Here is a 23173-nt window from a genome sequence, read left to right on the forward strand (position 1 = left end):
ACACCAACGTTTCTGACCTCGCCTTGGGTTTCAATAACTATGGCATCTAGGAAAATATCATCATCATCATCATCAGCCTGTCTACGCCCACTGCAGGGCAAATGCCTCTCCCATGTTCCGCCAATCAACCCGGTCCTGTGCTTTCTGCTGCCACGTTATACCTGCAAACTTCTTAATCTCATCTACCCACCTAATTTTCTGTCTCCCCCTCACGCGTTTGCCATCTCTTGGAATCCAGTCAGTTACCCTTACTGACCACCGGTTATCCTGCCAACGTGCTGCGTGCCCGGCCCATATTCATTTCTTCTTCTTGATTTCAACGATGATGTCCTTAACCCCCGTTTGTTCACTGACCCAGATCTGCTCTCTTCCTGTCTCTTAAGGTTACACCTATCATTTTCCTTTCCATCGCTCGCTGCGTCGTCCTCAATTTAAGTTGAACCCTCTTTGTAAGTCTCCAGGTTTCTGCTCCGTAGGTAAGTACCGGTAAGATGCAGCTGTTATATACCTTCCTCTTGAGGGATAGTGGTAGACTACCGTTCATGATTTGATAATGCTTGCCGAATGAGCCCCATCCCATCCTTATTCTTTTAGTTATTTCACTCTCATGGTTCGGCTCCGCGGTTACTACCTGTCCTAAGTAGACGTACTCCTTTACAACTTCCAGTGTCTCGCCACCTATCGCAAAGCGCTGTTCGCTGCCAAGATTGTTCCACATTACTTTAGTTTTATGCATATTATTTTCAGACCTACTCTTCTACTTTCCGTATCCAGTTCAGTAATCATGAGCTGTAATTCGTCTCCCGCGTTACTCATCAATGCAATGTCATCAGCGAATCGCAGGTTACTGAGATACTCTCCATTAACTCTTATCCCTAATTCTTCCCAATCTAGAGGCCTGAAAACCTCCTGCAAACACGCGTTGAATAACATTGGAGAGATCGTGTCTCCCTGCCGTACGCCCTTCTTTATTGGGATTCTGTCGCTTTCTTTATGGAGGACTATAGTGGCCGTGGATCCGCTGTAGATTTCTTCCATTATGTTTATATAGGCTTCGTCGATGCCCTGATTCCGCAGTGCCTGCATGACTGCTGATGTCTCCACCGAATCAAATGCCTTCTCGTAATCTATGAAGGCTATATATAGGGGTTGGTTGTATTCTGCGCATTTCTCTATCATCTGATTGATAGTATGAATATGGTCTATTGTTGAGAAGCCTGTACGATATCCTGCCTGGTCCCTTGGTTGATTGAACTCTAATGTCGTAATAATTATGTTAGCAATTACTCTTGTAAATAGCTTGTAGACAATGGACAGTAAGCTTATGGGCCTGTAATTTTTGCAGGTCCTTGACTGTCCCCTTTCGTATGGATCAAGATGATGTTGGCATTCTTCCAAGATTCTGGTATCCTCCCCGTCGAGAGACACTTCGTATACAGGGTGGCCAGTTTTTCTAACATAATCTCTCCACCGTCTTTCAACAAGTCTGATGTTACCTGATCCTCACCAGCTGCTTTGCCTTTTTGCATTCCCTTTAGGGCTTTCTTTACTTCTCCTGTTAATACTGATGGGATGTCAGGTTCCTCTGCGCTATTACTGCTTCTTACGTTAGCCCTACTGCGGTACTTGAAAAGAACCCTATTGAGCGACCGCCTGTGAAACTCGGCACTGTGTGTGTGATGTGACATGTGTCTATCCTTCTCTCTCTCTCTTTTACTCCCCTATTCCCCCTCCCCATGTGTAGGGTAGCAAACTGGACGCATTGTCTAGTTAACCTCCCTGCCTTTCCTACATTCCTTCTCTCTCTCTCTCTCTCTATCATCCTGACTGTCTCGGCTGCTGTACAGATTTCTGTAAAACTCTTCCGCTACCTCAACTATTCTATCCATATTGTCTGTGACCTTGCCTTCCTTGTCCCTTAATGCATACATCTGATTTTTGCCTATGCACAGGTTTGTCTTCATAGCTTTGAGGCTTCTTCTGTTCTTTAGAGCATGCTCAATTCTCTCCATATTATACTTTCTTATGTCGGCTACTTTACGCCTATTGATTAACTTCGAAAGCTCCGCCAGCTCTATTTTGTCTGTTGCATTTGAGGCTTTTATAGCTTGACGTTTCTTAATGAGGTTTTTCGTCTCTTGGGATAGCTTACCAGTGTCCTGTCTAACGACTGTACCCCCGACTTCTACTGCACACTCCTTAATGATACTAGTCAGATTATCATTCATTGCGTCAACGCTAAGGTCGGTTTCCTCGGTTAAAGCCGCGTACCTATTCATATATCAGACTAGAAAATATATCAGACTAGAAACCGCGTTAAATTCCCACAACTCACGCAGTCTCTTCTTTCTTTCTCTCTACTTTTCTCGCTCTTTCTTTGCGATGGTGGATCTACGTATGCAGGCCGAGGCACTTAACGCAAGAGGTATGTAGGAAAGCCCTCGTTGTCATTCGGGGCGCCAGGGCTCGGTCATTCATCACCGATCACTGTCGTCTCGTGCCGGCACGCGAACCTGAAAGCTGGACCCAGCCGCGGCTTAGGACCTGTCGAGAAGTCGCGGGGACGCTACGTCAGAACTTCCGAGAGATTGCCCAGGTGCGACCGGCTTTTGGAGCACAGGCACACTCGGGCGGCCGTGCAGACGCATAGGAGGCCCGGGACACAAAGGCCGGAAGGAAATCGTGGCCGTTCCTTTTTATCTCCGCACCTTTCCTCCCAAGACAGAGCCCGGCCGCTCACGGGGATATAAGAAGCCTTGTCGCCTCTCGGTCACGGCGAGGTCTCAGTTGCCATGGCGACGTCTCTTGGTGGGAAGAAAAGCGAAGGAAACACCTTACCGACCGGGGTCACTCACCTCGGCTGAACAGCGTGCTTTTACCTGGTGCTTATGCGCTGTTGCTGTTTGGCCATCGCTCAATTACGCGGCGGGATACTTAGCCAGGAATGCGCGCAAGCTATACGGTGACTTTTGTTGTTGTCGTCATTCTTGCAGGGGAGCTGCGGGAATGTTATCAGACTGGATTGCAAGGCGACGGCTGCTTTCCCGGGAGAAGCAGCGTGCGGTCTCAGTTAATGAATGGCAAGAATACCAGATATTCAGAATAGTGAAGCAAGGTTGAATTACGCGACCTGTGCTCTTTCCCATAAACTACACGTACTTCGTCCACTCGGTTCACAGGGACTCTCCGCCGAATGCGTTTGAATGGGATTGCTAATGAACTTCCACTTGACGTGGAAACACTTGTCAACACAGTTTTTACGCCGTCGAAGAAGCACAGATTTAAAAACACGCGGCCAACTGTCTACAATAAATAGCAGGGGTGCGCGAACTGTTATTTTTGATACCGTTTCATATACTAATTCAACAGCGCCCGAAACGAATCGAATCGAGTATTTCTCGGATAGCTTTCTCGACTATTTCCGAATACTCAACAGTGCGTTTCGCAGTTTATTCGTTTATTTTATTTGTGCGTACTGTATCCCTGGGGTGCTACAGGATGGCCCGAGCTTTTCGGGAACACGAGTTTGCTCCGAGCTTGCGCTACGGCGGTCAGGACAGGAAGGCAGTGTGGAGCGCGCGATAGCGGCGTTGATAACGGCTACAAGAACGAACATGGCGTCACAAACGCATGTGCGTCAGCGCCGCGACTCAGTTAACATTTCAACAGTGCAGCGATGTCAGAGTGATTGTCGCACTATCTTTTTGCCAACTGAACATCGCGCCTCCCACAGGCGTGTTCGTGGGCGTTTGTCCTCTTTTGGGCAAGTTCTTTCGTTCCACCTGCAGCATGCAAATATCCACATTTGAAGGCAACAAGGGCGCACACGCAGTACTCTCGTGCAGCTCGTTTCACTTCTCTACAGATAAATAAATTACAGATAAATAAATGGACAGATTACTGCTACTTACATTACACGTCTGTAGATTTTTCTGCGGTAACAAATCGGTAGAAACAATGTCTCCACAAACAAGTAAATAGTAACATTTCTCGCCGCAAATGCCACCAGGGGCGCTAGCTTCATGGCTGTAGGCTGTGAGTGGTAGGTCGTGAGTGCGGTGAAATTGAATGCGAGACATCGTAACAACGTGATCATATAACCTTTAGTTCTTCATGCGTGTGTGCATAGTCTGTGCGATAAAGCCCATAGATGAATCGCGCCGCTCGCTGGCGTTGCGGCGTGAGGACTGCTCCTCGGCAAGAGCAAACGCGGTGGGCGGACCCGATCTTCGCCGCGGGCGTCTGTCATTCAAACTGATTGACGCGCGAACTCAGGCACAAACTCGTTGATTCTAAAAAGGCTCCAGTTCAACTCGTGACTGTCATAGTACCGGTGTGCCTGTCAAGCTTTTCATGCGGTGCACGCTAATCAGCAGCTTCTTTGCATATAAAAAAATTGGTCAGCTTGCACTACTTGTGTAAGGCGGGAGCCATCGGAGGATGTTGTGATCCCCTAGGTTCTTTCAGCTTTTTACTTGGCTCGTCTACTCAGTCTGCTCGGTCTTCTTAGGAGTGAAGACCGCGTCAGTTCCGTCTCAATTCTGATTATATTAATCAGCTGGGTCGCAATTAACACGATATTGCATAGTTATGTCTATTAACACGATAATAATTACGCAGGAATAATTAGTAAGAGCTTAATCTGTGTGGAGTTAATTAAGATAGTCCTAATTAGCGCTACCCGAATTAGCACAATCTTAATCAGTGAGAACCTAATTATTTCGGTCATAATTATCGGCGTGTCAATCAGCATGATCTTAATTAACACGGCCTTAGCTTTACACGGCTTCATTAGCGTGCTCTTAGTAAGATGTGGCTTAGTTAGCTTGCTCATAGAATATCCTGACATAATTAGCTAGGTATACCGCCCAGCCAATTAGCTAATCTACCAGGCGCACGTGCTCGGGGAGCGAGCAGACGGTGAATAAGGGGGACGAAGAGGGCGCGCGCGGGCCGAGAAACACGCTAGAATGTACAGGCCGACCATTTGCACGCGGCCTCGGCGATTAGCTCCAGCCGCGCTGTTGTAAGGCGCTCGGCCGGAGCTAATCTCAGTGGTCACGGTGCTGATTATTCTAAGGGATACTTAGTGCAGACATTAAGCACTCTAAAATGAATTCAAACGCCCCTTGCCTCTAAAAAAATGTCGTTAGTAAATGTTTCTGACACTTTTCTTGCATGGGTGCACTTCTGCACTCCGTGGAACGACAAACAAATGAAAGAAGATGCCTCTGGTTTGAAGACAACACCCAACTTTGTCGACCGCCCTTGACGTGACGCCGCGTTCCATCGTAACCAATGGAACGCAGCGTGCGCTGAAGGTTGTATTTGTGCTTTTCGTACTCTTAGCTCGTTCAAAAGGGGGTATCGCCAGAGCTCGGAAATATTCCAAGTTTCGCCAAACTCGACCCATCCTGCATAGCACCCCTGGTGGGCTGTTGCACGAGTGTGTGTGAATACAGAACACTGGCAAATAATAGAGACAACATGAGTATTAAAATAAAATGCAATGAAAGCTCTCTCTCTTCAATAGTTTATAAGAATAAATTTAAAGGAAGAGAACGCGTGGAGTCAGGCAACGAATACCACTTTTCGATTACACAAGGAAAAAAGCTGTATTTAAAAGTGTCTGTACAGGCGACGATGTACAGACAGTTCTAGATACAGCTTCTTTCCTTGTGCGATGTTTAGGATGGTGGCTTGTAGTGTTAGATGGCATAGCAGGAGTTAGGTAATGATCTGGAGAGAGGCGATCAGAGGAGTTATTACATAGTGCAGAAACTTCGCTTCTACGCCTCTGCCACGCAATATTACATGTGTTAAGGAGACTCCTCACACTACATGACATTTATAGAGTGTGTGTATGTGTGTTTTTTTTTTTTGGAAGCAGTTTCAAGCAGTAGCGTTGCTATGTGGTAGAACACCTACTTGTCACGCAGACGGCCTGGGTTCGATTCTCGCTTGAACCGAGGCTTGTTTTTTATTTATTTTATTTTCATCTTTCTCTATTTTTCGGTCACAGACAAAATGATGCTTTTTCGCTCACAACCATCGACGCCGAAGCCGGAATTTCTGCGAAACAAGTTCTTTAACGCTGTCGCGTTAAAATCTTCAGCGAATTATTACAAAATGGTGCTCACATTCTAACACTGATAACTTTAGCATTAAGGGCACTAACAAAGCGTCAGGAACACTGTTAAGTACGCTCATCGCATGGACGTAACTACCTCCTTAGAGCATACGAATGATCATGATATAGCCAGTAAAGTCACGGTTCCTCAAGCGAAGTAGTTTGCTGCGCAAGTGAGCGTCCATGCGTTATGCCTGTTCTACGCCCGCGGGGATGAAGTTTATTGCACTTTTACACTAGTTTAGTGCTTATTTCGGTGTCGGAAACGTTTGGAAATATTCGTGTACTATTCGTAAAGCATTCGTGTTAGCGAAGAGTGGCTATTAGATGGGAAGACCGAATCGATAGCTGAATCAAATGGTGTCCAATTTCAAGACCCACTCTTTGATTGCATATTCATCTTTTGCTTTACATTCGCGCGCCCTACTAAAAAGGCTAAATAGAGGGTTAATAGAATTTCTTCCATGAAAAGAATGAATATAACAGGAAAATTCAATGCAACTTGCTCTACGACTTATCCTCCTGAACTTAACACATCGACGGCACTTACTTCTTCGAACAAACAAAAAACAATAATTACTTTATTCTTCTGAATAACAGAAAACATAACGTTACAATAAATCCTCGTGTAGCAAATTACAGAGAAATCTGACTAGGCGTCCAAGCAAATTCAACGTAAGAATGAGAAAGTAACCAGCAATCTGCCCATGTGAAGTGAATGCCGAATGGACAACCTTTTATTTCCGCTTTCACAAAGCAACTACCAGAATTATTTATGGCGATATCATCCACTGATTGGAACATTGTTTGTTCAGTCCTCTTCTTGGAAATTGGCGCCGTCTGAAGTCTTCCTTGAGCATCTTCACGTTACTGCGTGGCGATCTCTCATAGCCTGAGTCGCTTTGGGACGTTAAACTTCATAAAAGCAGCCGACCAACCTAGAATGGAACCACTCTCTAGTTCTTAGATAGAATACAAAAAATAGAATTCATTACAGTGTGCCCGGATTCCTATTTCAGAAAAGACGTCTCCAGTCTATTACTCAGTCCATTTAAAGGGGTCATGAACCACTTTTCCAAGTAATGATCTAATGACCTCAGTATCAGAGTTTACTGCCTCCCGAATCAATTGCCGCAAAGCTTTCTCGAATCCGTCAAGAATCAGCGGAGTTACGGGGGTTTGGCGCACGCTCTCAGCGCTTTCTCTCTTTTCTCGTGCCGACGAGCGCACTGGAAGCTAGACAGGGAGGGATGGCATGGGGGAAAGAAGTTAGGTCAGCGCGCGTCATGAAACGCGATCGCTCTCCCGCTGTGATTCGCTTGCGCGAGTGCGGCTACCGTGTACTGAGGAGTGCGGCGCCGGCAAGTGGCGGCACCCCGCGGCAAGAAGCGCATCTGATCCGAACACCGCTCTCGATTTACGTCGGCTATCGGCCAATAAGCATGCTATGTCCCTTGCGACGTAAACTGACAGATCCGCGACGTAAACGGACAGACGCGCCGCCCACCGACGAGAGTGAGAACCGGCCTCTGTTTGAAAAGAGGGTGCCTGGGGAAACTACAACTTCGCGCTCCGCTTGTGGCCATTACGCGGAGCGCACGACTGTAATACTTGGCAGAGCAGTTCATAGCCGTGTCAGCTTTCCGCAGGATGTGTATTTTCAACAAGCCGAAGGGGTGCTTCATGACCCCTTTAAATGCGAAGAATCGCACCCTTTCTCTCAACGTGTCACAGTGCCTTTTTTTTTCTTTTATATTACGGTGAATTTGCTCTGTTTTCTATTTCACTGAGCTTGCGATGGTACAGTAACACGTACAGTTAGCGTTAAAAGTTTAGAGACCACGAGACGCAAGAAAAAGCGGAATTTTCCTGCTGCTTAGGCAGGCAGCCTTGTATTTAGATTTCCGGCCTGTTCTAAAGCGCACTCCCAACGTGTACAGTGAGGTTCTACCGAACATTGTCCCAAACTGCTCAGAAATATTAAGTTTTATGAGACCTAGTGGTATTTAAACTTTTCACGACGACTGTACATTTAAACGTTACTATAATTTTTTTTTACTTTCTGTCCACATATAAACATATGCTTGGCAGGGAACACTGATAGTCGTTGCCCTCGCGCAGTCGCTAAGCACAGATGCGCTCCACGTGTCGCTAGGAGGCGCGGCCGACAGCCCACAAACATTGTTACACTTAGCTGCCGCCCACAGAGTCAAGCTGCTAAGTGCATTATTTATCAAGGAGCGCGCCCTGCGACGGCGCTGTGTTCTGAACACGCACTGGTGCTGAAAGACGGAGACTTGTGTTGTTGCAAGTGCGACAAGCTTAGCTTTTAACGCGTATGAAACATGCCCGCACTTCCAGGGCGAAGAGCGTCATCCTCGTAGAGCATACTTCATGAAACATTAAGGTGGATATAACAGTGCGCGGATTATCTGCTGTTAGAGACGACATTCCACTTCATTTCGCCAGCAGGTGTCCCGCGTGCTCTGTTTGTGGCAGTGGTTAAGCAAAAGGGTGAAGGAGGGTATATTGTAAGACGCTGGTTCCGCCCGAAACTTTGCCACGCCAAGGTGTTACCAACAGCGGGGAACTCATCATACTGCTGCATAAAACAACGAGCCCTGTTAGCATGCACTTTGATGAACACCGTCTCCGAATGTACTTTATTTTCTCGATTTTAAGGAGAAAATGGACTGATATTTGTTGTCTGGTTATATCACCCTGTTCTGTCGCTCGTTGTGTTACTGTTTGTGTGTTTGTTAGTGCATTGTATGCTCGATCCCTTCAAGAGCTAAAATGTAGCCGGTGCCTTACTTGTGTTACAAACATTTGATGCACTAACGCACGTTTCCACGAGAAGAAAGAAAGGGTCCCATAACCTCAGCTCGTGTTAGGAGATGACTATATCTGAATAACATTTAGCGACTAAGCCAGACGTAGGGCGGTAGCCGCTAGAAGACGTCATTTTATTATTTACTTTTGCTTCCTTCCTTTTCCCCCTAGGGATACATTATTTTTCAGACATAAAAAAAAAAGCTTCAGAAGTATAGGGACCGGTATAGTGTTTAGTCTCAGGTGTATTATTCGAAGGGTTCAAGCCGTAGAAGGATATGAATTATATGCAATAATTCAATTATATGCACATAATGCAAATATCTGCAAAAAGCGCTAAAAGCTTGTGACAAATTCCAGTAATTCCGCTCGTACTTGACGAATTCCAAAAACTAGCGGCAATCGATTCTTGAGGCAATAAACTCCTCGAATGAAGTCATTCGATGAATAGTTGAAAAAAATCCACGCGTATCCACGATGTGAATGATGAAGAGCTTCGCCATGGGGCGAAGCTCGGATTGTTCAGTAACCGTGAATCTCCCGTGACATTGCCCACTCTTCACCATGTAAGTGAGTGACAACACGTGTGTAGAGTATATACATTTTATTGGTCATAATTCGTATGTTGTGTTGAGTTCTGGATTCCGTTTTCCTTTCATTATCACCGCTTTATGGATCCGTCAAATGTCGAGCCAGTGGTTCTTCGATCGGATCTAACCTGAAGTTGGCAAAGACAAGGTCTGTGCACGTCCCCCTGATGGTTGTTGGCTGCTTAGAGTCACACGAAATGCGTCGTAGAGCGTATTGAGACGTCATATACTGCACAAGCCAGCCATTGTCGGTGATGCCAACGTTAAAGTCACTGACTAGCACGAAGGGGTTGTTCTTCTACTTTGTTTTATAATCGCTCATCGCTAGATCGATGTACTTTTCTAAGTTGCCTCGGGAGAGATTCGGAACCAGTCATGACGACGGTTCCGTTGGATAGTTTTATTGCAGCGCGTTGTCCGTTGTGAGAGGGCGTGCACCGCAGCGCCCTCTCTCGTATTTTTTTAAGGATGTTTTTTTTTTGTTATTCAGTTTCGATTTTTGCTCGGTTTCCGGCGCCCCCGCTCGTGTATTTTTTTTTTCACAGATGTGCTTTCTTTCGATTTTTCGATGCGCCCTCTCATGTATTTATTTTCTCACAGATATTTTTTTTCAGTTTCAGTTTCGGTTCCGTGTACCGTGACGGACGCGGATGGCGGACAAGGCTAGGTCCTAAGGAGCTTCGCCCCTAAAAGTGTTGCAGAACCCTTTTAAGTAATGATTTAGGACTGCGCATTGTCCTAACATACAGCATACATCGCAAAGGTTTTTTCTTACTGAACTAACAAACACGGACAAAGATGAAGGAACAAGACTGTAGGACGTGCGCATACTCACAACTGTGAAGATTGGACGTGGGCAGTTGTGAGTCTGCGCACGTCCAATTTTTATCCCTCTTCTTTGCACGGGTTTGTTAGCGAAGTAAAAAGCGTTTACGATGAATGTCAACAATCTAGCTCGACCTGGTGCTCTACTGCTGTAGCAAACGTTACGTTTTGAAAATATAGTTTAACTTGTCCCTTTCTGAGGGATAAATAAGTTTTCTCAGTTCCTTCTTTTTCGTGGTTAGTAAAGGCGTTATGTATGTCGTATATGCGACACTGCAGGATTTATTATTATAGCTAATATAATAAAGACATAACGACTGTATACTCCGAAGAAGACGTTCTCTCTAGCCTCGATTGAGACATTCAAGGGACCAAATTTACGGAACTTTTCTTTCGTACTTGATTTTGTTGTCAATGGCCGGCTAGCTACGCTAATGATATGATAAGCATCAGGATTGGTTGTATCGGCATTGGCTCTCACGAACATTTTTAGCGCACCACGCTTTTTGTGAAAACGGGCTCAGGTTACTAATTTGATCAAGACAATGGCGGCCACATTTCTGTAGGACTCTAATCTAGAAACACTACCGTACATAAATTTTGGTACAAACTGAAAAAAAAAACAAGTTGGCACAAATTATTCCGCAGTCATCCGCGGAAGCAGCGAGCTTCTTTATCACTTCGTTGGCTTGCGACGTAAAGCCCGAAAAATTATTTTTTTCTTTTTTTGTAATCTTCCGTGTTCTTTGTTATGCGAATCTGTATTCCTACTGGTTGGAACGCCTGGTCTTTTCGACGACTGTGGAGTGGTTATGCTCTATTTAGGCTGCACTGTGGAAATGCTGAATTACCGTCCAGCAGGGTAGGATAGCGCGATCGAGTTGATAACATTCTCGATAATAAATGAATAGAAATGTCGGCTCCGGAAGGTCGTTGTACGCCAAGACATGCAACTAACGGCATGTTATCATAAAAATATATCATAAACCAACGTAAGGTATAGGCAAGAAATGGCTGGGATTATCTTAGATAAGTAGATTACACCGGCCGGCGTGGAACCGAAGTAATTAGAGATCTCCGGGAAAGTAATTTTCCCTGATGAAAAGAACTGATTAGATCGTGATGATAATGACCCGGTGATGAGCCATAGAAATAAGTGAAAGGTTATAACGGAACTTAGAAAGGATAAGGTTTCCTCGAAGAATATGAACAGGTACGATTATGTAATGTTAGCACATGCTTGGTACGGTTCTGGGAGTCTGCATGGACTAGCCAGCACATTCGCGGATTTCACAAGACTGGACGACAAAGGTGGCTTTAGGGTTAATGTTGGGTTCAGTGCCGCAGGTAATGACAGGGTTATAGACTGCATTACAAATGGGTTTCGGTGACGCCATACTGGGCTGTTAACCTTGTCATTTTGTATATCTTTAGCAAGTAAACTGACAGTGCTACGCTAGACGCATACGCATGAAAACGATTGGATTGGTGCATCCGACGTTTCGCCACCTTATTAATTCCTGTCGCGATATACGAAAACAAGAAAACATTCGTTTAACAGCCCGAGGTGGTGGCGCCCATACGTCTTACGTAAAATCGACGATCAAGAACCTGCATTCCTCCTCAAGCAAAAATTTGGGAATCCTTAACACAGACGGTAAAGCGGCTGAAAAGTGCACTGTAAGTTATGCCATTTAAAGGGCAGTCTTCTTTTTTTTTTTGCAAGATCTATGCAGAAGCGTTCCCGGGGGCCACTATACCACGTTTGCTTGCGCAGCATTTTCTAAGTGTAACGCGAGACAGATCGATAGAGTTACGTTTCGTGTCTCGCAGGCATTGAGCAATTTTACCGTCATGATATCGTCTCGCTTTCAGAAGATGCTGACGTCGAAGGGATGTCTTTTATTCCCCCTTGACAGCGGCAGCACGGGCAACTGTCATCGTTTATCTGCAGACTCTTACACAACGTTGCCGACTCGTCCGTTTTTATCCCCCCCGTTTGTTCTTCGTGCCGTCGGCAGACTGTAATCCCAGAAAAGTTGTCCCATTTGCTTGCATCTGCGTGCGTATTGCTGCGATAAATCGAGAACTAGTTTGCCTGAATAAGCTTATTTGCAGAAAGTAGCGAAGGAAACAGCGCAGACACCGACGAAGACGAAGAAAGGCACACCATAGACAAACGCAGCGCTGCGTTTGTCTGCATGATGCCTTTCGACCAACAAGCCCAGCAACAAGTGTACAAGTTGAAACACTGCTTAACTGTATAGAGTAATAATAATTGTCGGAGTTTTACGTGCGTAATAATAATTTTACGTGCGTAAGTAATAATTGTCGGTTCTTTAACGTGCACCTAGCACACGGGCCTCTAGCATTTTGCCTCCATCGAAATGCGGCCGCTGCGTCCGGTATTCGATCCTGCGACTTTCGGGTCAGCAGCCAAGCACCATACCACTAGACCACCGCAGCGGGTATTTCCATAAGGTTAATGGCGCCTCGAAGGAAACGACCCCATCGTTTCGATGAGCAAAACAATATTACTGCCACTAAGAAATAAGCTTCAAGACGTAAGACTGCGCATGCACGTCACCGCCGCGTCCTCGCTGTTTTGATGTTGTCCGTTAGTACAAAACACTACACAGATCATCTTGTTTGCATGTCAGAGAGGAAAAACAGCAGAAAGCAGGGCGTAGCCAAAATGAAACTTTTGACAAATCACTTTCACTGAAGACACTTCGGAGATCATCATTTGAGTTATTACAGGCGTACGTGCGTGAATATGATTTAGCTCCTCGCAATGGGCGTGCAAAGAGGGTTCTGCAATCCGCTGGCCTCGAAATGGTCTTCGTGTGATCGGGTGAAACTCATTCAGTGTAACTGCGAAAAGTATAGTATTAGGATTTCATGTTTTCCTGTCGAAGGCTTATGATGGAAAAACGCATTCCGGTTTCAGTAACGTTGCGAGCAGTACGTTTTTGATCTTCTCTTTTTTCCCCCGATTGCACCTTCTGCTTCACCGAACTCACCGAGTACAAGGCTGGCAGCGTTCTGCTGAATGCCGAAGACGTTGCTTACCTGCGCAGAAAGAAACAGAACAGAATAACAGGATTAGTACACGAGCGGGAATAGGGGAAGGGTTACGCCACAATAAGTTGAATTCTAATTGGGAATTTGGAGCAGCCGACCGACTCATCGAGCGAGCGCTCGTCTCTGTCGAAGAGCAGAGCCTCCTAATCCGCGTTTGGACCGGAACGCTTGCCAGCGGAAGAAAGCGGAAGCGCAAGTTTCAACCGCCGGAAGCAGGCTGAACATCCTGTCGAATACCCGCTCGTAAGCGGCGGATTCAGCATCCATATCTATGCCCGATTCATCGCACGAATCGGAACTTGGGCTTTCTGGCTCGAATCTGTCGCTATCACGTAGTAGAAGCAATGACGCCCGCTGTGTTTGGTTTTCTATGTCTTCCGCCAATATCATGAAAACTTGCGACTATCGCGCGGCGCTACCAAGCAGGTAAAACGTGACAAAAGGTGGCTGAAGGAAATATCTTGAGGTTCAGGTGCAAAGAAATGACGCTCTGTGTCCTTATGCTTTATGCCATCCTGCGACATTTCCTTGCGCCATACCTCAAGCTATGCAGTAGCAACCATCTGTTTCTTTTTTTTTCAGTTTTTTTTTTGGCATGTACGTCACCCGCAGTTCCGCTATATTCCGCAGATTTTTGCCAAGAAACTTTGTGTGCACCACGCAGTGGCTTCTGCTTTGAATCCGCTCTGACTCTTACAGAGGACCACGCGGTTTCTCCTTCACTATCATTGCAACAAGCATGCTTCAAAAAGATCAGAAAAACTTGCCATGATTCCACCACTGAAATTCAGCAATATTTTAGAGAGCGACAACAACAAAATTATTATTGCGTGCAGGACATGCATCTCGGTCCGACCTCGTAAGCAGCCGCATCTAAGTTCTAAAAAGCAAGGAATCCGAAATTTTCTTGTGGGTGTGTGTGCGTATTGTTTCTTTTTTTACTTTGACACCTGGTGTATCATATCGGCTACTCACATCCAAAGCCTGACAGACAGCGTAAGCCCGAAAGTGCCAGGCAAGGGGTTAAAGAACGTAGTAATTTTCCCGACGAAAACTTCTCGAAACGTAGTTCTATCCTAAGAGGTTCACTTATGCTTCTTATGCACTTGTGTTTTAAGAAAAATTGAACGTTGCCAATAAAAAAATGACTACATCATATCTACATTATCTACAGTCTCTGCAAACTCCACATCTCTGCAAAAAAAGTATTTAAAGAGTCAATTTTTTTCTAGCCTCTTATGGTTCGCAAGCTTCCTAGCGAATTCGTTCTCAGAAACCGCGCCAATATATAAGGATGGCCATGAGGCTGAACGTCTAGAGATCTCTCTATCTTTAGACGTTCTCTAGACACTTTTTTGCCTATCTTTAGACAGAACAAGCGTCATGGAACACGCCTACTAAATGACTGTACGCATTTGATGACCTGCCTAGTGAAATTAGCGGTTTGGTATAAGAACCTCGTATTGAGAGAGAGAGAGAGAGAGAGAGAGAGAGAGATACTTCCACCGACCGCTAATTTATCCATGCAGTGGCGCAAGATTGAAAATTTCAAATGAGGATAGATGTTGAAATGTAGCTCCCTAGCTGTGCGCTCGCACTTCTTGTCTCTGGGCTTGTATGTTTTAGTTTCATGAGCAAAACATCCCTGAAATGCCATCAGTGAAAATTTTGCTGTATAAATTGTTGGGGGCTCGTCGTAGTTTTGAGAAAGCAACCTGCTGGATGGACAAGGAATTATACCTTTGTTACCAACGGGCCGCCTCCAATATTATTACATTCGCATTAAGAACGTCATGCAAGTTTGCGTGAAAACGAAGTATTTTTTGCGGTTATACTTAATGCTGAAGTAGAGAACCAAGTCGGGTAGTTGGTTCACGTTAATTTTAAAGCCTATTAACTGCGCTAGTAAACATGGACAAAAACGAGAAAGACAGGATTGCGCACGTCCTGTCTTCCCTCGTTTTTGTCCGTGTTTACTAGCGAAGTTAATATTGTTAATAACTTAATGCCTCCGGTTCAACATGGGTATAATGTTCACAACTTCAGTTCTATTTGTTTTTCTGCTTATCATATGCGCCAGAACATCGCGAGAAATGACCACACATCTAAGCGAGACAAGCGGCGACTGTGGCTTATGTTGCCTTTTACCGACCAAATACTTAGGGGAGCTTTCGAAACGGAAACGCAAGAGGTCGCGATGGTCAGAGTTAGGTACAAATAAATCGAGCGCGAAGAGCCGAAGTCGCATGGATCACATTCACAGGACTAACTGTAGTCAAAGATGTCGTGGGGAATATTTTACGTGGATGTCGTATATGCCATCAAGCACCCGCATTTTCCGCAATCGGGCGTTCTCATCCTTCTTTTTTAGTCTTCACTCACTTTAATCAAACACCACCAGCTAACTACGATGTAGATGTCACTTGCGCCTGTAACCCCACCAAGGAGGTTTAAAAACATACAATTTTTTTAACCTCCTTGAGCCGCACATGCTCAGAAAGCTCTGCATAATTCTTCTCGAATTTTCTCGATGACGACACTGAATTTAAAGGCCACGAGAAAAGGGTGACGCTGTTGCATTGGGAAAGGACCAAACTACAGCCGCGAAACCCCGCCCGGCTACGACTGCGGCTTCGGCTCACGCCACTCTCGGGCTCGGCCTTGCCTCCGACTCTAATCTCCCGTGAGCAGCGAACGTCTAGCCTGTAGTGCAATTAGGCAGCGCGAAATGAGTTCCACTTCAAAACCGTCGCGGCGCGCTGTGAGAGAAAAGAAACACAAAGTTTGATTCGAGAACTAACGACCAGACAGAGACTCTCAAGCACGTCAACTCTAAAAGCCGCGATGCTCGAACTAATGAGGTGGCGCCTTCTTGAAGACCGCGTGTAAAGACCCAGGCAGTGGAGCGCCACGCGAGGATAATCAGTAGCTTTATCGCGTCTGCAGGCGCCCGTGCATCATGGATTGCCCGCCGCATCCACCCGTTCGGGTGTATGCGGGTGTCTTAACACTTCGGTTTTTCGATCGCTACGCGTACATGCCGTGCGCGGAGGTACAGGCAGTTTGCGAGTCTCCGGAAACTTGTTGGGTGATGACCAGTCTTGGGGGGTCCGAAAGCAGCCCATTACCCGAACACGCCGGCCGATAATTACTAACCGCGGCCGCTTCCCCCTCATACCCGAGACGTTCTGTATAGAGAGTGAGGCTCGGTGGAATAAGCTGCGGCTTACCGGCCGCTGGACGCTGGTGCTGCGAAGCAGCGCTGAAATATTTTCAGAGCTTCGGAGTAGCCACCAGACTTCACCGTTGTTTTCGGTAACCGGCAGTCGATTACCAAGGTAAACACAGTGCCACCGTCTTAAAGCTGCTGGTAAAATGCACGCATTTTATTTGTGTACCCTGTTTGACTTTGGGCTCCAACGAAGTAAGCCGAGATTCACTTTGAACCACATTATAATACGCAGTGATATAGAAAGTGATAGATATAGATTTGTGCCGCGCAAACAAGGAGAAACACTAAGTGAGGCGTTATTGATGAGCACCAAAGAACGTTTATAATTTGTGACAGTTTCTGTTCTCTGAACATATTTGAATTGGGAGCATTTCTGATGTCATGGTGAACATATTGTGTCGCGTTGTCGCGTGAGCATTTCTATCGGGTAAACATTTGTAATCTGATACTCAAAGTTTGCATGTGTGAGTGTCCGTTCATGCGTTTTTTTTTTTCGCAATTGTTGTGGTTGTGGACACTATTACGAGGAAAACTGTCACGTAAAAACTGTCACACTATCACGAGGAAACTGTCACACCGACTTCAAAAAATACTGAATTGGAATGTACACTTGTATCACACGGATAGACCTTTCGCAGCTGTACAAGTGGGTTTTAACTCAGCGGAACAAAAGTCCCAGCCTATGCAAGATGTAGCAATTTATAGCAGCAGTATACTCTGCAGGGGCGCTTGCTGAGAGTGCTGTCGTCCTGCTTGGCAGATCGATGTTTTCTGAACTTACAGTTATCGCGTATCAAATTAATCAACATTCGAAAGCAGGTTTCCGACTGACAGCCATGGTGTCATCTTGCAGCGCTACTTTCTATACCACTCGTAAAAGAAAGAAATGACTTAAAACAATTCACCTTTTATTCAGTGGCTGCTGAAAGCGTTCTCTATGGAACAACTTTCACACCACTGTGATGGAACGCGCATATCACCAGCCAAGAATAACGTTATAGTTTATTGTTGCCAATGACGACATGGCCAACAATTGACCATGGCGTGTGCCAAGGTAGGCAACTGCTGAAAAGAAGCTCCAGTTTATGGTAAAACTTAAGTTCACTGAGCAACCTTGGACAAAAAAAAAGAGTGCTGCGAATACTGGGGAGCAAGGAACCTTGATGTCGACGACACCAGAAGGTTCGAAGGGAACAGAGGCGCCCGACTGCGACAGTTCATGCTAGTGAAAAAAGAAAGCTCTCTTGGGGCAGCAAGGTCGAAGTAGCTGGCTTGTGTGATCAGCATCCTTACAGGAGGAACAGTTCAAAGATGTAGATGTAGACAGATCCTCAACTGCATTGGTAGGCACTCACTCTTAGGAAGTGAGCAAGAATTGAGTAGTTGAAGATAAAACTGGGACAGCGTAGGTGACAAAGCAAGAGTATGTTTTGAAGAAAACAAAAAGGATTATAGAATCACCGTCAAATAGAAAACGAAAACGAAACAAGGCGCTATTCCCGGCAGTTTGAAAATTTCGCATTTCTCTTATTGTAGATTTTTTTTTTCATCTCCTTCGAAGTCACTTCGACACTGCAAATGAATAATCACTGCGTGATTTCCATACTGCGAAAAACACCGTCGCCACTTTCACACTGCGCAGTCACATGACAAAAATGTTTTTGCTGTCGTTTCACCTTAAGCAACAGACGCATTTAGTAAAATTCTCATCTATGCAGCATTTTGTGAGCGAAACTTTTCCGAAAGGGGCAGTCGTAAAATGAAGGTAAGGATGTACAAGAGGAATGTCTACCATGAAACAAAGGTATAGGTTGTGATATTTGATATTGAGCAGTTTTCGCTAAAAGCACTAGAAGAAGCGTTTTTAAAGAAAAAAAAATTGAAATTGCTATTTGAATCTTGCCCGAAGTATAATTGTTGTCTCTAGCTATTTAATTTACCATGCTCATATTTATGTGCCATGCTCATCCAGTATTCGTTTTGTTTTGCAATGAGGATCGCTCTTAGGTACAATACATTTTAGTATGCTTTAACTACCCGCAGTGCTTTGGAAAGTACTTGTCTCTCCGAGGAAAATTGAGGATAATGGCAGAGAAAGTGGTGGGCCACTTTCCGTGCAGGTACTACTAGAACACCGTCCTCATCTCTCGTCGGCCCACAAGGCCGTGAAGGCACTCTTGTGTTTTTTGAAGACGACGGGCTTATGCAAACACCTGTCACCTGTGGTGCAGTCTCGTACGCCACAGTGAATTCACTGACTTTTTTCATTTTCTTTTTTTCTTCTATTCCCTCCTCTCCCTTTCTCATTCTTCTATTCCCTTTCCCCAGTCCCCCAGTGTAGGGTAGCTAACGGGAAGTTTTTCTGGGTAACCTCCCTGCCTTCTCCCTTTCTGTTGCCTTCCTTCCTTCCTTAACTACCTGTATTTGACCACAAGTACCCATGCGATACGAAACCGGAGACATAATTTGTGAAGGCTTTGTGTGTTGCATAACAAATGCACCGATATATTGCTCTCCCAATATTCCTAAATTTGGAAGATTAATAGTTACCAGAATTTAATAAACTAGCTTGGCGCACGGAGCCTCCTAACTATATTAAAGCGTTTCATAACCAAGCAATGTGTGACTATTTGTCGAAGCTTCTACGGGCCCTTACGCAGATCATGCGTTTACGCGTGCGTCAGGCACGTGTTCGCTTCTATTGCGTCGTGTTCATTACTGCTTACGGAATGCTGAAGCACCTGCGTCAGAAGTACACCTGCCCACGAACGCCGACGTGCGAGTACCACCAGCCGATACGTAAGTCAATGGTTAGGGTCAACTCCAGATTTCTATCGCTTATACCGATTTAGTTCATATATAGAAATAAAACGGAGTAGCAGGATACATGGCTTTAACTTCTCCACGTGGCACTGCAAACCAAGGCTTACAATGCCGTAGACCGCATAAGTATTGCGTGGATTTAAAATCAAGCACAATCGCACAAAAACAGGTCTCGTCGTAATGCGATTTCACAGCAGACGCCTGCGGCGACATACGAAATCTGACATTGCTAATCACGATCACTGTGACGAAACACAGCATCAAATAGCCCGTTTACTTTTAGACAGTGTTAGCTCTCGCGCGTTAAAGGGCTCTACGCTAACTATTAAAACACAATAAACTTCCTCGAAGCTGTCTTGCTAAAGCCGATTGGGCCGAAAACTTCTCCGAAACTTTACCGTTGTAAGAACCTGAAACTGCTTGATTCACAACCGAACAAACAAGCAAAAATGCACAGGGCAACGAAACGAAGAAAGCATACCGCTAATCCCAGACTTTCTACATTTCTGTGCTTTGTCTCCTTTCCTTTCAAGCATGTTTTATTCTAGCTCTAAGAACAAAGTTCAAAGCGTAGTAACTGCTACGCTGGCATTTTCACGAGGCCAACTCTAATGCAAGCATCATCACCGTCGAAGTCACCATCGCTTCAGAGCCACCATTTCGTCTATGGTAGAGGACTGCTCCTTGTAGAAAAAACAGGCAAAAAGAATGCGAGCTAACATTCCCTCTCAGCTATCTTTCTTGGAATACGTGGGAACAAAACAAACCACTTGAGACTCAGAGAGGAACGGTTGACGCTTTTGTTCCGCCCACGGTGTTGCGAGAATCCATCTCGTCCGAGTGTCGTGAATGTGGCTCACGTCGCCCGCTTATTGCGTCACGTGCTTTCCTAATCGTGTTAAACCGCGCTCGCCGGGGCTGCTGAAGGTAAACCACAGCTGTTCTTGAGCGAAAAGGTGGCGGCTTTCACGTGAGCTGAGCCGTGAGAAGTGAACCAGCTTGCGGCAGTACTCCGGTAGACCCACCGCAGTGGATCCTCAACGGATATGTCGTTCCTCTTCGAAAACCGAGGCGCCAGGTTCGACTCCCAGCTGAAGCCACCGCAAGCTAAATGCGAAAGCGCTTATTAACTTAGATTTAGGTGCATAGCAAACAACCCCAAGAGGTCAGAACTGATCCAGAGCCCTCCATCGAGACGCTGTTCCTTTGGGACGTATAGCAAAACCTATCAACAAGTTAATAATTGGTTGATTGATCGATTTATTAATTCACAATCTATTAGCAATGTAATGAGATGGTCAATAAATCAATCAATCAATCAATCAATCAATCAATCAATCAATCACTCAATCAATCAATCAGTTCAAGGTAATTAGTTCAGTACAAGAAATCTGATGAAGAAGCTGGACGGAGCAACACATCATATTGCTTTTGTGGGTTTTTTTTTTTGAGAACAGAACTTGGGAACACCAAAACGTAGTGAATACAATATATTGCGAACTGCAAAGTTTGCGTTAGTTGCTTGCCTTGTATCTTAATTATTACTAGCAAAAGCTGTATATGTCTTCTGAATTCAGCGTGATTTAGGCATTTCATTGTATTAAAAAGTAGCCGGAATGCTATAAAATGATGTGTTATTGTCGGCCGTTAACATAAACTGGACAAATGTGAATTGAAAGAAGTTAAAGCCGTTGGGAAACTCGGACAGATGTGTCTAAGGTCACTGCCTATAATTTTATCTGGTAATGAACTGACGTTCATTTGCCTGCCGGCACGTAAATATGATGAGTGCTGTGTTTGTAGTGGTGAGTATAAAACGCTTCTAAGGTGTCACAAGAGAAAGAGAAGTTTCGCGCCACCCCTGTCTCCTGTCACTTCGATATCTTCTCGTTTCTTGCTCTCTTTCTGCTTTGCGTTATTGATAGAAAACGCTATGCAACCCCAACTCGCCAATACAGCCACCATTGTCCCAGACAAATTTAGTCTGGCCGCTACGGGGCGATCAGCAGCGACACAACACTCATGAATACCTATTAGTTTTTGTGCGGCCGCAATGTGTTGGGAACAGTGCTGAAACAAGCAGCAGTTCTACCTCAAGGCAACCAAGTGATGCAATACAGTCGAAACCCGCGATAACGAAATCCCGTTGGAACGAAATTCTCACCGCAACGAAATATTTTCGGAGCACCGGCGAACGCCCATAGGAGTAAATGCATTTCGTAACTCGCGACTACGAAAGATATTCATACCGCAGTCCCTCATTAACGAAATTTTTGAAACACGAGTGCGCAAATAATCTACTCTCGCAACATTAACTACATTCGAAAACTGCTGAAATGCATGCATGCTACACTTAAATTGTGCAAAACTATCGCTACAGCGCACTTGAGAAGCAGCCGCCGTCATTGTTTTACAGAAAAAAAAGAAACATAAACCGGGGGACAATGATGATGATGATGGCTTGCCGAAACACCTGCTCGTTATCGCGGGCTACGTAGCCAAATCCACATTCCTCATGGAGTTTCGTTTGTTGGTTTGACTCTGTGCTTGGCTTTGTCGGCTTATTTTTGCGCGCACATGGTCGCGTGTGTGGAGCCATTTGAGGAGTGTTTGCTTGGTCGCTTGGGGCGATGTGAACTGTGTGTTGCGATTGCTTAGTCCGATTTCGCTGCCTGCGAAGATGCCGCCTCCAACGAAAAAGCGAAAGTTCATCACGCTGGAAGATAAGGCTGTAATCATCAGTGAGGTGGAAAAGGGCAGGAAAAAATGGACATCGCCGAAGAATTCGGCGTTGCGTGCAGCTCGCTGTCCACGATTCTGCGCTGATCCGCGCTGATCCAGTGGAGCCGGAAGAAGGTTCGCCTGTAGGCGCACTTGATGCCGGTTCTGGTGCCAGCGCAGTGCCGCCGTCATTGACCAGTGCATGGGGCGAAGTTTGTGCCTTGGCAAACGAGATTCCCGATCGAGAGGCATGAAATTGCTGCATGGTAAAGCCCGCCAAAGCAAACTCACAGACTTTTGGAAATAAAATGTTTTTTTTTTTTTTTGTAAATTCCATGTCTTTTCTGCCGCATTCTCGCGCCAACGAATTTCCCGCAAGAGCGAAATTTTGTGCTTTCCCCGCCGATTTCGCTATCGCGGGTTTTAACTGTACTACCATACATCAAAAAGTCTCAAGTGCTTTGCGATGCAACAGTAGTAGTGGAACTCATATTCTATCCATGCAACTGTCTTCGAAAAAAATATAGCAAAAATAAAAGATGTGCAGATAACGGCTTTATCATGCTGTCATTCCTTCTAGTTATTGAGTAATATCTCACGATCCGTCGGATGCTCTCGGTGTTCTTTCTCTCTCCATTTTTGTTCCCTTTCTCCAAGTCATTTCTGACGGTAAGACCTCTGACTTGTCTCTTGGGAGCTGCTTGCGAGGCGTGAGTCGATGTCTGCGTTTATAAGCGTTTCTTCTTTGCCGCCAAAATGGGAACTCATCTATTTGGTGGTGTACGTTGGGTCGCATCATTATTTTGCTTGTGGCCTCTGTCCGCAAGAAAGGTACCATATACAACTGCCTTGCACTGCTGGATAGCGGGATCGAATCCCGGCCACGGCGGCCGCATTTTCGATGGAGGCGAAAATGCTTGAGGCCCGTGCACTTAG

At 45.4% G+C, this 23173-nt stretch overlaps 1 protein-coding gene across 2 annotated transcripts in view; it reads right to left on the bottom strand.

Annotated features, from left to right (window-relative positions):
- Positions 1-23173, bottom strand: part of LOC119394153 (myosin light chain 1) — a 520807-nt gene that overhangs the window by 292684 nt on the left and 204950 nt on the right. The window contains exon 7 of one of the 2 annotated variants that reach the window (XM_049415665.1): positions 18948-18957. The exons of the other annotated variant lie outside the window; for it this stretch is intronic. The gene's annotated coding sequence lies outside the window, so the exon portion shown is untranslated. Of the gene's footprint in view, positions 1-18947; positions 18958-23173 lie in introns of those variants that run through there. 2 annotated transcript variants of the gene reach the window in all.

Source organism: Rhipicephalus sanguineus, chromosome 5, assembly GCF_013339695.2.
Source record: "Rhipicephalus sanguineus isolate Rsan-2018 chromosome 5, BIME_Rsan_1.4, whole genome shotgun sequence".
In the NCBI taxonomy this organism is placed as follows: Eukaryota; Metazoa; Arthropoda; class Arachnida; order Ixodida; family Ixodidae; genus Rhipicephalus; species Rhipicephalus sanguineus.